Below are 16,567 nucleotides of genomic sequence, written 5' to 3' on the forward strand. Positions count from 1 at the left end.
AGAGGTGGGGATTCCCAGGAACTGGGCCACTACTTAATTTTTGGAAGCACCATGGTGCCTGTAGGAGTGCCACTTACCATGCTAATATATTACAGTGAGTGTATAATGAAGCTGGAGGTCTACTAGAAGTCAAATCTCCCACCATCTTGGGCCTCAAGGTCTACTGGGAGTTGAATCTTTCACTAACTTGGTGTTAATTACTATGTCATTCCTTTAATGACTGTGCCCTGCCTCCTGCCTACCTATCTAGTCAGATCTTAGTTTTGTAACAGCTCTGCTTTGACGTCCAAAGTAATCAAATGACTTTCGAATACCTAGAGTATGGTAGGTGATGGCAATTTAGGTTTTTAGCATATGTATACACATATCACAGGGGAAAGGTTTAAAAGATGAGTATCTTATAGATGAGGGCAAGTAGTTAAGTTACAGGATAAATTCAAATGACAGCAGAATCAAAGATGTTGGGGTCTTTGCCATCCTTTTCACCTTCAAGACTTTCCCACTAAGTGGTTGTGGGGATCAAATAAAATCATGTCTGTTAAAAATACCTTGTGAACTGGAGTTTCCTTCCAGGTGTTACAAGGCCTGAGAGATAAAGGGAGGCCAGGCCCCATACTGTCCTTCAGAATGGGTGTCCTTTGTGCTCTAGGATTTGGACTTGTTTGAATAGTTTAACCTCTTCGTTCCTGAATCTGAGTGGGTGCAGCATATTTCTGCTCCTTGGACCATGAATAGCTCTGGAAAGAGAGGAGGAAGGATGTGATGTGTGTGGGTGAGTGATAGTAGAAGGGTAGAGTAGAAAAGAGGGAGAAGGAATAAGATTTTACTTTTAAATGGTGACTTAACATTTCTCCTCAACCCATGATGCAGTGGGATGGTCCCTTCTCTGAGTTCATGCAGCATTTTGTCCATGCCTTTCTTCAAGTCCACATAGTATCCTAACGTATGTTTCTCCCATCAGATCTCGGTATCTTGAGGGTTCAATAAATATTTCTCACATAAATTAAGAGGCTGTTTCAAATTCAATAGTTTTAGGACTAAACTTTGATACCCAGGGCCAAAATGAATAGCAGAATATAATGCACAGCTAATTACTTCAAAAACTCTGATTAAACATTTTATTCTCTTTAGAAACGGCACTATGTTAGATACAAGCCACAACATGATTTATTTGTATAGTCCTTGGCCTTGAGGAACTACAAAGGTAGAAAAGGAAACTGATTTATAATGACAAATTATACCAAGATAGAAAATTATGGAAAACTTAAAATTGGAGGTGTCGTGTGAACTGAGTCTTGAAAAATTAGTAGTATTTTACTGGGCTAAAGCATGGAGGGAAAGGCTTTTTTGATAGGGAACAGCATTTACGAAGATACAGAAGTATGCAACAGTATAGTTCGTGCACAGAACTGGAAACAAAGCTCTATAGCTAAAGTGGAGATATTAACAGACACCGCAGTGCCTACTAAGCTGCCTCCATTTCTCTATTTCTCTTGAGTACAATTGTTGAGGTTTTAGACTGTGGTAGATTGAATTACTGACCGTATTCTCCATATCTCCTTGGACCCAACCCTTTGTCATTTCCTCTTTCTAAAGCAGAGTATCTTTCCCAGCTGCTTTGCTTTGGCTGATGGGATGTGAGTAAATATAAGGCCGGCAGGAATTTGAAATGCACTTGAGGAGGAGAGTTTGATCTCTTGCATTTCTGCTCTTCTGCTTTTATTATTCAGAGAGCCTCCCTTGGTGAGCTGCTGCCTCTTTTGCCTGCACCCCAGAATGGACACACAAGGAACAGAACCACACCATCTGACCAGTGGCTCTAGGAGCAAAGTAAATGTTTACTGCAATATGTCACTGAGATTTTTTTGTTTCTTTTTTATGCAGTATTGTTACAATGGTTACCCGACACATAGGATCTCAACCTATAACAGTGCTTTTTGCAGCCTAATTTCAGAATCAATTGAGGGAGAGAGAGAGAGAGAGAAGGGAGGAAATCAGGCAAATAGACCCTCTTTAGAAGATGAGGCTTGGGTGTATTTGAACCCTGTCTCCATAAAACTGACTCCTAAAACACACAGTGCTCCTGACTGACCTATAGCAGATTTGGCACGCAGAGGCTGAGCCTGTTCCCTTGAAACTGCCAGGAGGAGGAGCCCAGAATGGCTACATTTGGAGGCAGATCCCAAAGACAGAGGGCTAGGATGGAGTGAGATACACATCTCTAGATCCCACTCTCAGGTTTACCCAGAAGATAATTTCCATCTTTAAAAGAGACCAATTAATGTCTAGTTTTCAGAATTCTATAAGGATTAAAATAAAATATAAATAAAGCATCAGTACAGTGCTTGGTATAGACTGTGCTCAACAAACATCCTTGCCCTCTTTCTTTCCCTCCCCAACCCTGCCTCTGTTTTGTGTCTTTGTCTGTTATTCGCTTCTTCTCTCCTCATCCTTTGGATTTTCTTCCTGTCCCTCCAACTTCCTAATTCAACTCCAAATTAATGATAATAAATACTGCATTGTATTTTACCAACTTTATGCTCCTTTTCTTAATTTACAAAGCCAATGTATGGGACATTGACTCCCTTCTATAAACATAAATCAAAATAACTTAAATTCCTTTCAAAAAATTGATTGGCTGTTCAATTGATTTTTCACCTTTTGGGTCATTGGCTCTTACCTGTAAAACCTTCCATCCCCTTAGAATGTTACTGTCAAATTTTTCATAGGTTTTCTATTTCCACTGGTGATTTTCTGTAGAGGACATAACCCATCCTAATTTAATATGTTTTTGAGCTTATCATAATTTTGGTTTCAAATCATTTTAGATACTTATATATCAGAGCAATATGTAGCTCACTAAACAATACAGTTGTGTCTCCATTTTCAATGTTTATCTTTTCTGGTGGAATTTAAAAATCAGTGTTAAGGAGGGGGAGGGTATAGCTCAATGGTAGAGGGTGTGATTAGCATGCATGAGGTTCTAGGTTCAATCCCCAGTATCTCCATTAAATAAATAAGTAAACTTAATTTCCTGCCTCCCCCCACCCCTTCTTCTGCCAAAACAAACACACAAAAAAAAAAAATGCTAAGGGACTAAGAAAAGAGAGAAAAATATACAAAAATTCCTTACAGGGCTTAGGTGAAGTAGTTAATGGATGGAAGGAAGGAAGGGAGGGAGGGAGGGAAGGAAGAGAGAAGGGGAGAAAGGGAGGGAGGAAGGAAGGTGAGGAGCGGGAGCGGGAGAGGAACAGAGAAAGAAAGAAAAGGAATAAATTCAGGAGCTGTTACTTGTCGGGGTGATATAAACATGAAAGGAGTGAATAAAGACTACCTGTTATGAGAAAGCAAAGAAGCCATCAGTGCCATTTGGCTTCGAACCCTGTGAAACTTGCACAGAGACAAGGGCGGCCTGCAACGTGACGGGGGGTGGGCACCCAAAGAGCATTTGGGTCCACCGACTAGACAGAGAATTGGTGAATATGATAAATATAAAACTTCTGAATCCATCTACCCTCGTCATTTACAGCTTATGTATGGCTTTTGAACATGAAAGACAATGATGCAAAGAAAAACCTAAATAACTTAAAATATTTAAACACCAAAATGGTTTAGGAAGACAAAATAATTTTCATAGTTGAACAGTATGAAAATTTCAGCCCACCATCAACACATACTCTGAAAGCCCTTTATTGGGGTAAAATGTTTTCTAAGACTTTGGGAAAGTATATTTTTGTTCTATAGATCATTTTTTTGAGCATTCAATTGACCGCTCGCTCTCTCTCTTTAATTTTTTTCTCCCAAGTCTTCTATGGGAGGCCTGCTGTGCATTAGGAAAGGGAAAGGCAGAACTGTTCATCCCTCAACAGCAATAACATTTGCTTCTTTTAAGGACCTGCTTCTCTGATCTTCCCATATTTAGTAAAGCAAAGAATAACAGAGTGAGATACATTAATAACACTGGCAGGTTTATGAAGCAAAGCCTGAAGGTGTAAAGGAAGAAAAACTTGGATACAGTGTGCATTTTAAAGGAAACTTTTGAAACTGTTTATCTGAAATATTGTGACAGTTTTAGGGAAACATACTCCTGGAAGAAGCAAATATTAATTTCCATTGTATGGGGCTTGTACTTGATCTCCGGTCTTTGTGGCAGGCTTGGGTTTAATCTGGTATCCTCAACTGGCCTAGGATTATGGAGTAAACATCTTCCTTGCCCCTCCTTTGAGCACAGTAGATGGAGGGAGCTGTGCTCTGCTTTATTTCAGTGAAGTACAAGCCTTGCATTTCCTCTTGTCTGAGTAAGAAACTGTGTGGCCATCATGCAGCGTATCCACGCGGGTGGCATAGAGAAGCAAACTCAAATGAGTTTACCCTACAGCCCGGAGCCAACTCACTCAGCAATATCGTAGTGCATGTCTGAGCATTTTATATTTTTATCCAGCTTTTCTAGTCACTCTTGATAAGAGAGCTAGTCTACAATATAGTACCTTGTTAATACCAGAAGTGAGAACACTATACAAATATTCACGTGTGGAGAAAATATCTTTTTTTATTCTTTCAGAAGGTGTTTTGAACTTTACTGAATTTTGTTGTGGCTTCTAATGAGATAATGATACAAATCTGGCTTTGATTTATTGATTGAATTAATTACATGTATAAACTCTAATATTAAACCATTCTAGTATTTCTTGATTAGAGTGTATTACTTTTAGCATATGACAATTCATTTTGCTTAATTTTTATTTAGAGGTTTAAGAATGTATGTTTATAAGGAAATTGCTGGTATAATTTTTAGGTAAAATTACAGTTTAAATAAAATACAGGTTTAATTTCTTCTTGTAGTGATGAAACCTTTGAGTTTTAAATTTTTAAGTGATTGGGTTTTTTTTTGTTTATGCAGTCGAACTGTAATAATTCTACCTAATAAAACTGAAAAAAGAAAAAAAAAAAGAGCAAAGCAGCTTCAGCCAGTCACACACACACAAAAAGACTTCCTTTGTGGCCCAACAAATACTCAATTTTTAGAAATTTTCCATGGTTATTAAGAAATAAGTTGTATTGTTTGTAGGGTATAAGTTTGAAAAAAATAATAAATCTTATTAATTATATTACCAGATTACCTTCATTATAATTTCTGTGCACTTTATCAAGGACTGAGAGGTATGTTTATATTTTCTATTACAATTACATTTTGGGTCATTTTTTCCTTTTAATTAAAATAGTTTTGATATTATATATTTTGATGTAACGTTTTTAGTACACATAAATTTCTCCATAAACACACACAGAGTTTATTGTGAATTTTATCAATATAAAATGACTGTCTTAATCTCATTAAATGCAATTTCCTTAAATTCCTTTCTCCTTGCTAATTGTTATATCACTTCTGTTTTAAAAATTATATTCATCTATTATATTGTTTATGAAAAACACATCTGTTGGGGGTGTTTATAAGTTTAAATTCATAGCACATTTTCTGCTGGGGAAAAGCTTAATGTATTGACATTTACGGTTATTGCTGGGGTTTGATTTTATTTATTTTATTTTATAATTTCTTATCAGTTTTATGTTCTTCACTTTCTTTTACTTGGTGCTCATTCCTTTATATTTTTTCCCTAGAATATATTTTCAAGAAATATTCATTCTTTCATAGGATTTCATTAATATTGCTACTGAAAGAATCAAAACTCCGTGTAAGTGAATAACTTTTTTGCCATAATTATCCACACATTATGAAGGATTCAGAATCTGAAAATAACATCATTCACAAATGATCAGATGAATCTTTAAATCACTGTATCAACCTATTACCTGGCACTTTAAGCTGAATATTTTACCAGTATCTCATTTCTATAATACTGAGGCAAATGGGAGCTGATAAGAATAATCCCAGTTTTGCTATTTCCAAATATCATGCCTCTATTTCATCAACCAAAATTTGTGATAATTAGGGGGTATGTAAATATATTTAAGTAGTATTGAAATATAGCATATTTTTATTTAAACATTATTTTAACATTCTGTATATGCTTAAGTATAAAAATAGTATTAAGACTCTTTAATTTCTCAGAGAGATATACTGAAATGTTTATATATGAAATCATACATGTGGAATTTATTTTGAAATATGAAGGAAAGTTAAGTGGCTGAGAGTACACAGTATTATGAAATAGCAGTGGAAAAACTAAACTTTGCTGTTTATTTGGTTGTCTTAAATTTTTAAGCAATCTCTATTTCAAAAGAGTAGATGAGCGTATAATGAAGCTCAAGGTCTACTGGGAGTCAAATCTTCTACTGCTGTGTCATTCTTTTAAAGGTTGTGCCTTGCCCCCTTCTCTCCTGTCTCAGTAGGAAAACATTTTATATTTTAAGTATTAACCATTTTCAATTATGTAGTGTCAGGAGCTCAGCAGAGCTGGGAGAGAGGGTAAGCTGAGCTGTCACGGGTCTGAGTAGCCCATTAGAGCAACAAACCAAAAATGGAAGTCAGGCCATGGTGTAAGGGAAAGGCTAAAACTGGGGAAAGCACCACCTCCCTGCCTCCCTTCCATTTTTCCCAGTGGAGGTGCACTGGGGGAGGATCAGGTAGATCGTCCTGGATGTGGGGGTTGTCTTATTGTAGAAGAAGCCTCCAACAAAAAGCTCTGGCAGTTTCATGAACCTTGGGATGAGGAGCAGGCAAGGGGGAAGGACTGCAAGTGCAAAAGTACAAGGACTGAGGCAGGCTGGGGAAAAGTGTTCAAGGGTACCCCTTCTTCTCCCTGATAAGGAGGTCCCAGCAGAAGTGCCAAAGACCTCCCAAAGCTTCAGAGAAAGAGATGTAGGAATGAAGGCAAAAATGCAGAGAGCACAAGTCCTGGGCTGCAGCTCCCTTCAGAAGCTGCAAAGGGAGGGCTGGGCACCGAATCTGGTATGCAGAGGGCAGTTGCTGTTCTCCATGAGGCCTGTCAGGTAGAGCCTTTGTAATTACAGGCCTAAACAAGCACACCTAGGGTTTTAACCAGGAGCCAGACTCCTCTCATGCTGCAAGTCTTCCTCTTGTATTAGATTTATGTTTTAACTGCTTAAATAAGTTACACTGCTTTATTATTCTTGTCTGCTTGTTCCAAAGGCATAAAGTACTCTCTTATCATTCCTAAAAGTCTTATGCTTTTGCTTTTCAGATTTAGAACTTTGATATAGATTTCTGTGCATGGTGTGACTGCATAGATATAATTTTTACCCATGTTTATAACCAATTATTAAGCACCAATTATTGAATTGTCTATATTTTCACTACTGATTAGTGATGCCATTTGTCATCTATGAAGTTTGGTCTTTTATTTACTTCTGAGCCAGCATAATATTGTCCCAGTTATCACTGCTTTGTAGTAAGCATTGGTGTGTAACTGGGCAAATCCTTCTATCTTGTTCTTCTTCTTCAAAATCGTCTTGGCTGTTCTTGACAATTAGCTCATATATATGCATTAAGTTTGTCAAATTGTATAAAAAACTTGGGCGGGATCTTGAAAGGAATTCACATAAGTTTATAGGTTAGAATAGGATAATAAACATCTTTAGTATACAGGGGTCCTTTCCTGCATGTATTTGATTTACCTCTTTAATATCTTCCAGTAAAATCTTCATACTTTCTCCACTAAGGTTATACATTCATTTTATGAGGTTTATTCTTCCTTGCTATTTTTCATTTTTTGCTGCTATTATGAGTACTACCTTTAAAAGTATCTTTTCTAATTGTCTTTTTTTTTGAAAAAATATATCTTTACATTCTTATATCCAGTTACTGGCTTTTTTTTTTATCTTATTAAATCAAATAATTTTCTATACTTTTTTTATACAAACACATTTTAAAATAATGATTCTTTGGTTAGTTTGTCTTTATTTTTTTTACTTGTCTCACTGCACTGCTACAGCTTTCTTTATCATATTCAATATGCTGATGATAGTGAGCATTGTTGTATCCATTTTTATGTGCATTAACCTGACATTTCACCATCAGGTGTGGTAAGTTTCTGTGAGTGTATGATAGGTTTTGTTTATCAGTAAAAAAAGTTTTGTTCTATTCCTAATTTGCTATGAATTGCCATGATAGGAATTCTGAATTTTATTAATGCTTTTTCTCCATTTAATGAGATAATCAGATCATTTTTTTGCTTCCATATATTAATGTAGTGAACTCTAAACTTTCTGATGTTAAAATATCCTTTCACTCTTGCTTGGGATTAATTCAAATTGATCATAATATATTATTTTTAAATATACTGTTAGTTGCTTGACTTTTGAGCTTCTGAGAATCCAAAGTTTAATGCATAAATTTGCATTAAATGTATGCCCTCTGAGGAGAATGTTCTGCCAGACTCCCGGGGCTCCGCCAACGAGAACAGTGCAGGTATATTTCTCAGCTTGACACTTAACCACCAAAGTGGTTTAAGGTAAATCCCCAAGACTGCCTGAAGCATGCCTGTGATTACAGATTCTCAAGGGAGTTTTTCCCTCCCACTCATAGCTCAAATTAAGACAGACACATTCTCTGGCTGTAAAGATTTTACCCCATTTATCACTTTTCAGAAGGCTTAGACCTTCAAAGATAACAACTTTGCACAGAGGTAGGAGGGCAGGGCTCAGTTTAACTCTCCACCTTGAATGGTCTCAAGGTCTTATTTCTTTTTTGTCTTTTGTCCTCAGAACACAAACCTCTAGAAAACCCAGATCAGCAAACATTCTGAACGCTACTTCAGCTCACCATTGTAAAGCACCTGGAACAGTATCCAGCAGATAGAAAGCACTGTATGTAAATTCAATTAAATGAATAAACAGAAAAATGTCACATAGAAAGTGATTGATGTTTCAGGAATGTTTACCTTGGAGAAGTTGTGACATTTTGTTACGACTGGGAATGAGTAGACAGATCATCTGATAGCTCTTTCTACCCAGTTTGAAATATGTGAAAGGTGAAGAAGTTGATAGAGATTTGCCTGATGTAACCTAAATGAGCAAGATTAAGATTAATCTACTAACAATAAGTTTTGCAGCTGTTGTTGTCTGCCAGTGGAAACTATAAAGAACTGAAATAGCATCGTTTGGTTTATTTTCTTTTTTAAAAACTTTGATGATCACATATGTAAAATTTTACTCACATTGCAAAAGTTTAACATTAAATCGTAAACTCTTAAAACGAATACTACATTTTCGAAACATGGTTATAGCGTCCACAGTATTTCCTAATGTGGAAATGGTAGGATTTATTTAACCCCTCCTTTGTCATAGAGTTAATTTTTGCTCTTAAGAAGAGTACTGTGAAAAACATCCATATTCGTTTTAAAATATCTCTGATTAAATTCCTTAGGTAGATTGCTAGAAGTGTTAAAAAATTATGAATACGTTTGAAACGCATTTGATATTTGTTTCCATTTTTTTTTTTTCTTGAAAGTTTAGACCAAATTTACACTTTCATCAGCAGGACATGATCACGTTTGTCTCATTTTTGTAATTTCCTTTCTGGGTATATTTAGTTTTGAAAACAGAAACTCATGTTTGCAGTCTGTAATACTTAAAGTACAGGTGTTGCTCACAAAATATACACCAGATATGTCTTATAACATTGATACTTAGATAGTTACCAAATTGATGAAGTGTGACTGTTATAAAAATTTGTTATGTCCTCCTTCTGCTGCTTCTGTTTACTTGTCCCTGTATTTGTTTTGGCTAGAGGAGACTACTCACAGTTTCATTTGGAATCTGTTTGAAATCTGGTTTTAGATGCTGACTGCAACTGCCTTTTGCATCAATAGACATAGCATCTAAAAGTAAATCCATTTTAGACTCCTTCTTATATAACATTTTCTCCTCCTACAATAGCATGAAGTATTTGATATCTAAGAAATGGTGCTTATTAAAGATTAGAGACAATACTCTTTGGAACTTGGAATTTTTTTATATATGAAGGCATTGGGGTTACAATTTAAATTTTCCTAGAAGCATAAATTATGTTGTTAAGGGTGATGGGAAAAACTGAAGTTGCATTTGCTAATATATTTCAAGAGGTTATTTAAATAAGAAGTCAGTGATCCAAAGTATTTATTGACATTCCACACTGAGATATATTATGCAGACTTACCCTGGGCAAGCAGACTTGTGATAAAGGATCAAGTTATCTCATTAGATCAAGAGTATTCTACTGGCATGAATGAATCAAACTTATTCATTTGTATCTTGAAGTAAATTTAAACCAACTCCTTATGTCCCACAGAGTATCTTCACTTAAAAGTTCTCTTTTTAGAGAAAATGTAAAAACATCAGAAGTAAATCTTCAGGGGAGTTATTTTGTGTGACAGACACCCTTCTTGTTATCCCTACAGGAACACAGGCAGCCACTGATTCTTCAGATAAGTAAGGCTGGCTTTGACCTCATGGCCTCTTGACCATATGGCCCTGTCATATTTGGACACACAAGCCATAACCAGCTAGAGCTCATTTGCTCTTACTGTTGAACTCAGTCATCAATATGCTTTTTTTTTCCTCTGCTGCAGTCATCATTTATATTTCAGAAGTAATTCCTTTGAGATCTTTAAAAATTGAATACCAGGAAAGAAGACATCATAACTGGAAAAAAGCCATGTGTAGGGGAAAATATGCCTGTGCTGTCTGTCTTTAAATTAATCATCAACTGTTTTTGTCCAGGTGAATGTTGCAACTTATATTTTAAAAGACAGTGGGACACAACAGAAGATATAACTATCAGCTACTTTGAAAATTAAGTGAAACATTATCCATTATGATCCTTCAGAAGCGTCAGCATTACGTTTAAAGTCCTCTGTTCATCCGGCTCTGGGACTTTGTCTCAAGTTACATGGTTATAGAGCTGGGGCTCCTGACCACCGCGCGGTGTTGCTGTCCACTCTCCCTCCTGCCTGCCTGGGTTACAGTGGCTCATGAGTCCTCGTTCCCTGATGTACTTCTCAGAGACCACGCTCCTTCTTCTCTCTCCACTGCACATTCTCTGTTCATCCTGTTCTCCCACCCAGAGAAGTCTGCCGTCTTTTCACTGTCAATTGAAATGCTACACTGACTAACGTCAAGTTACATATCAATATTTTACTTACTATGTGTATGGAAATGTACCTCTCTATCTTGCCTGTATCACATAGCTTCACCTTTAGAATTATATTCAGGTTATTTATCTTTGTATATTTCTTATCTTTGTAGTTTTAAACCTGTTTATTAATTGCTTTATTAAATTTCATAATCTCTAGTACTAATTTGGACATAATAGACCTTTAACATACTTTTGTTTTAGAAACTAATAATTTTAGTTCATTCTAAACTATGTACATTTTGCAATGATGAAAGAGTTGAAGTGTTATCAAGATAAAAGATTACAAATGGGATACTAATAACAATAACAAAAAACATAATTTTCTCTCTTGGCTGTTGGCAACCTTTGATAATAGATTTTCAAGAAAGACTAAATAAAAGATGGTAATGCACACCCTTTGGGCTAATTTTCCAAGGGTGGATACATGTGGAAATACAAGTAGGGGTGGTAGGCAGTGAAAAGAAAGTCTCTTGCTACCTATAGTGTTTTAATAAATGAGCCTAAGAAAAACAAAACAAACCACACCTCTATTGGAAAGTAAGTTGACCATATAAGGTGTCTGCAAACTCCTCAGAGACTGAAACAATAAAATAATTAATTTTCATTGAACTGAACTGAACTCACCATTAGTGTTGAGGCAACAACTATTTTTTATATCTAGCACATTAATTTGAGTTTTTAAGACATAACTTGTCAACTTTATAAAAATGTTTGAAACTCTTTAAATATAAAATATAAAAGTAAAAGAATTAAAGCAGTGCAGAAACACTTGACAAAAGCAAATCAATATTTATTACCAGGCATCTGATTATAGTTAATTATTGCAGATGGATATTCTATTTTACTTTAAGTTTTCTGACAAACGAGGTACAGAGGAAATCACATGAGGTGTTATATACTCCTCATGATCTTACCACAGAAAGCGTGTAATTTGGGTTACGGTGGCAATCTTTTTCTGACACTGCATTTAAGGAGGAATTTTTCACCTCAGTTCTTATGTAAGGGAAATTAGGTACTATGGTGGTAAATAATTTCATGCATTGTTCAAGCGCTTTTGGAATTGGAGTTGAACAGTCCTGAATTTGAATCCTGGGTCTTGCTAGTTGTATAATTGTTACACACATTGTTTGAGTTTTCTCACATGTAAAATGAGGATAATACAATGCCTAGGTTGTAAAATTGTTTTGAATCAACAATGGGATGTAGAAGTGGTCTATAAATGACAGTTGACAGTGTCAAGCCCATTAACCCTTTCACTCAGTAATACTGGCACAACTATGAAATGTCAGGCCCTGTGTTAAGTTCATGGGAGTCACTGGTGTACAGATCACTAATATTCCCCTCCTCCATGAAGTTTAGAGTCTAGTGGGGGATCTGACAATGAAACAGACAATCAAAATATAGTGTGTAGTTAGGTGCTCCAGTTTTAAGAGCGTTCATTAAATTCTTTTGACTGGGAGCAGTAGGAACCAATTCAGACTAGCATAAGCAAAACCAGAAAATCTGTTGGAAGACTATGGACATAGCTCACAAAATCATAACAAAAAAATGAGGATGCAAGAAAGAAAGGAAGAAGGCCAATTCAGAAACCCATTAACAGGGAGACTGAACTCAGCTCAATGTACTCCCAGGACCCCTATTCTTTGCTCTGATTGGCCAGTTGTTTTGTGCCAGTCCCAGCCTATCAATAACCAAAGTTGTGGCTGGACCAGCCCTGTGGTTCTTGCTATGATTGCAAGATTCAAGCACAGGGCACACCTGGGGCATGCAGTGAGGTCATGGTGGGGGTTGGAGGGAAACAGGCCTGGAGCTCTGATTTTCCTGGGGTCAAGGATAGGGGCTTAGGGTTTCAGGGGTGCACTCTTTATTCGTGAATTTAAACACAGGAGCAGGGATTTAAAGTTTGGAAAGAGAAAAAGTAAATGGTCCAATTGGTCAGTTATTGAACTCAACCAAGATCTCTAAAACAAGGGGGTCTCAGTGGGAGGAGGTGGCCTGGCTTCTTCCCAGTCCTGAGGCTGGCAATGTGTTGACTCTAGATAGCCAGCTTTGAAGTAGATGTCTCTTTGAAGTGGGTGTCTCAGCAATCAGAGCTCAAGTCAAGCACTTCCACTAAAAACGAAAAAATAAAAGCTGTCAGGGTTTACAGGATATTAGTTTGGTCCTAGGATTCACCCTTGGGTCAAATAGCTATGGCTATGTTGACAGTGACATTTTCTACAGATATGGCCTTTAGGAACCCTTTCTTCCTGGTGTTAGAGTAGAAGGGTGGGTCTGGTAATAACCACAGAAGGTGCCCAAAGTACCAAAGCTATCAAATATGCAGGTACCGAAGAGGCAGATGAGCGGATGAGCTAGTAAGGGCTGAAGCAGTCCGTGTGAGTGCAAAGGACTCCATGATTACCACTCTCACTCCTGATCCACCCAGAAGGGTCTGTGAATTAGCCACACGCAAGGACTTTGCCATTCGGGCCTTACTTACCTTGTGTAAAACACAGAGTATTAGACTGAGTGGACCCTGGGTTGTGAATGTTTTGAATCTGCTGGAAGGTCTTTGCAAGCGCTGTCGCAGTGCAGTGGGCCATCTGGTGACCACTCAGCTAATAGCGAATATGACTTTCCTCTGCATTGTGTGTAGGGTCAGGAATTTCACAGACAATCAGGGGTAAATCTTTATCAGGTAAATCTTTATCAGGTAAAACTTTATCTCTCCTTCCTTTCAGACCTCCTTACCTCCGAATATTCCCTACATTCTTCCAGTGGAAGTTGGGTTCCATTCTCTCCATTGTGAAACTGTCCTTGCTCATTGCTTAATTTCTTTTGGGTGCAACTCTGCTGCAAGTCTCCATTATCAGTTTCCATCCCCACCCCCCTCCACCACCTTCACCCTGCTCCCTTTTTTTTTAAATACCAACCATTTCTAGGAAGTTTTGTCTGTAACAATTTATTTTCAACATTTATGGATTATTTATAAATATTCTCACATCTATACCTGTAGTTTAGACATCTCACCTTGAGACAGGAAGGAAGCGGGCAGGCACAACCATTTAAAAAGAATGACACAGCAATTGAGGGTAGGTTAACTGGTTGAAGCCCAACGAGGCCCAAGATGGCAAGAGAGTCAACCCCCAGTAGACCTTGAACTTGAACTTCATTGTAATATATTAACTTGCAAAATGGCACCCCCACGGGTGCCATGACAGTTCCAAAGCTGGCCATGAAAGAGCAAAAAAAAGGTGTTGGCCCAATTCCTCCCTGCTCCTTACCCAAAGTAGTTGGAACAATCCTCCCACTTGTTAGCACATGGAGTTACCAAGCCCATAAAAACTAATTACCCCCACACCTCATGGCTACCTCACTTTTCTAGACAACCCCATGCTCAGAGGCCCCCACTCACCTGCTGTCTCTATCTCTTGCCTTTTGAGATGGTCGGCACTCTGTCTATGGAGTGTGTATCTCCCTGAATAAACCTGCTTTCCCTTTACAATGGCTCAATCTTAAATTCTTTCCGGCATGAAGCCAAAGACCCCCACCTGATGGGGCTTGTCCCAGGGACTCGCCCAAGACTTGGGACACGGCCATCCTCTCATGTCCCATTTTCCTGCAACAATCTTAGCTCCAAAAAGCCTATTCAATATGTCTTCCTGTGTATTTTCCCTAACATTTACATTCAATATTTCCAGATCAAATTTAATCTTCCCTTTAAAACCCACTTCACCTATTTTCTTCTCCAAATCTGCTATTGAGTGGAAGTTCATCATCTGTGGTTGTCCAACTCCTTTAAATACCTCTCTTTATATTTGTAATTGTTCGCACTATGAGTCCTGCCTCCCGAAGGTAGAAGCCAGAAAATTCACACCCACAAACTTCTTTGCATCTACAGTATAAGCATAAGAACTAGGTTTGACCAATCAGATTTTATGTGCTATTTATAATAATAACAGAAACTTTAGGGATGTCTACAGCACTGATTGTTCTTTGTTGAAATGGTCAGACATCAGATCTGAAGATGGTGTCAGATCTACACTGTGACATTTAGTTGGGTCTCCAAAGGCTCCCTGTTTCCCTCAGGATACTGTAGTGTCACTAACATGGTCCTACTAGCTTATATACTGGTCCCTACTAGCCTATATAACTCAGTTCCCTTACCTAAGAGCAAGGAACTATTACCTTGCATATAATGCTCACATTTTAAACAACATCTCAAGATACATCACTCAAAGGCAAGAAACCTTTCCAACCTTTTACCTTCATTAAATTAAATATAAATAATTACCTTGATTTGTTAGCATGTCCTACCCCTTGAGTACAGGTTAGTCATGATTTGACAGAAAACTGGAACTACTTATTTCTATATATGTTTTATATCACATATGCATATTTTGATTTACAGGATTTTACTTTCTATGCTCATTCAATGGATATAGATATAGTCTAAAGAGAATTTAGTTAAGAGTCAAGTTAGAGCTCCCTCTGTTGCTTAGGAGACAATCAGAATGTTTGGGAGTTTCATAGTTGTGACGTCCAGTGAGAGCTCTTGCCTCCTGGACTGACTTGAATTGCCACATAAGCTGGGCCTGCCTTGCTCTCTGCTTGCATTAAGAATAGTGGTAACAGCAGAAGAAGTAGTAATAGTCTCTACCTACTGCTTCCTACACACAGTGGTTGAATGGTCACTAACTAGTCTTTCCCTGTAGAGCTGAGTGTACTGTTTGGACAAATAATATACCCTTCATATCCTATCTTCCCTAGGTTAAAACTGGATGGAGGGCAAACTTGTAGAAAGAACACATTGCATGGAAGGCTGAATGAACAGCTTCTGAAACAGATTCTCGCTTAATAAGATAAGTAAGTAATAAGAAACTGGGTTCACAGAGCCCTTGGCCAGAAACCATAACAACAATTTTTTAGGGAAGCCTCCGAGAACTTTCCAGTAGAGAGATCCTAACTCATTCTCATTCCTCTTATTGTACAGCTGCACCTCAGGACTGTGCCAGTGTAAGAACCGCCAGCTTCATTTCCATTTGTGAACTGGTACAGGGCAAGTCCTCCACAGAATGGCGACCCAGTGTTCTCCGGGCTCGACTGCTTGGCAACTGCTCCAAACCAGTTTCTTTTGTGAAGCACTTTGGATCTGAATAAAATAATGGCTGAAGCCTGGAAACAAGTATTATTCTACCAGATGTGGAAATTAAAAGGGACAGAGAGATTTTTTTCAACAAAATCTAAGGTTCCTAAGAAGGGAGGAGGAGTAGATGGGGAACGAATCTTTACTGATGCCTAGTGTGGGGCTCACTGCACTAGGACTAGGACAGTTTATCACCTTAAATTTTTAAAAATAAATTTCCCCTACATAGTATTTTCCTATTTCAAAGATGATGAAACAAAGATTCACAGAAGTCGAGTCATTTTTCTCATCGCACAGAGCTAGTAAGGAGCAAACTTAGAGTTCAAAGCCAGAGATGTCTGGTT

The 16,567-nt window shown here is 37.6% G+C and overlaps 1 protein-coding gene across 2 annotated transcripts in view; it reads left to right on the plus strand.

The window, feature by feature from the left end:
- LOC116665386 (sex comb on midleg-like protein 1) overlaps positions 1-16,195 on the plus strand; it is a 64,551-nt gene extending 48,356 nt beyond the window's left edge. For both annotated transcript variants that reach the window (XR_004321987.1, XR_004321986.1), the window contains exons 2-4: positions 8,686-8,787; positions 15,848-15,943; positions 16,071-16,195. The gene's annotated coding sequence lies outside the window, so the exon portion shown is untranslated. The remainder of the gene's footprint in view (positions 1-8,685; positions 8,788-15,847; positions 15,944-16,070) is intronic.
- Positions 16,196-16,567: the final 372 nt, after the last annotated feature.

This window comes from Camelus ferus, chromosome 8 (assembly GCF_009834535.1).
Source record: "Camelus ferus isolate YT-003-E chromosome 8, BCGSAC_Cfer_1.0, whole genome shotgun sequence".
Lineage (NCBI taxonomy): Eukaryota > Metazoa > Chordata > Mammalia > Artiodactyla > Camelidae > Camelus > Camelus ferus.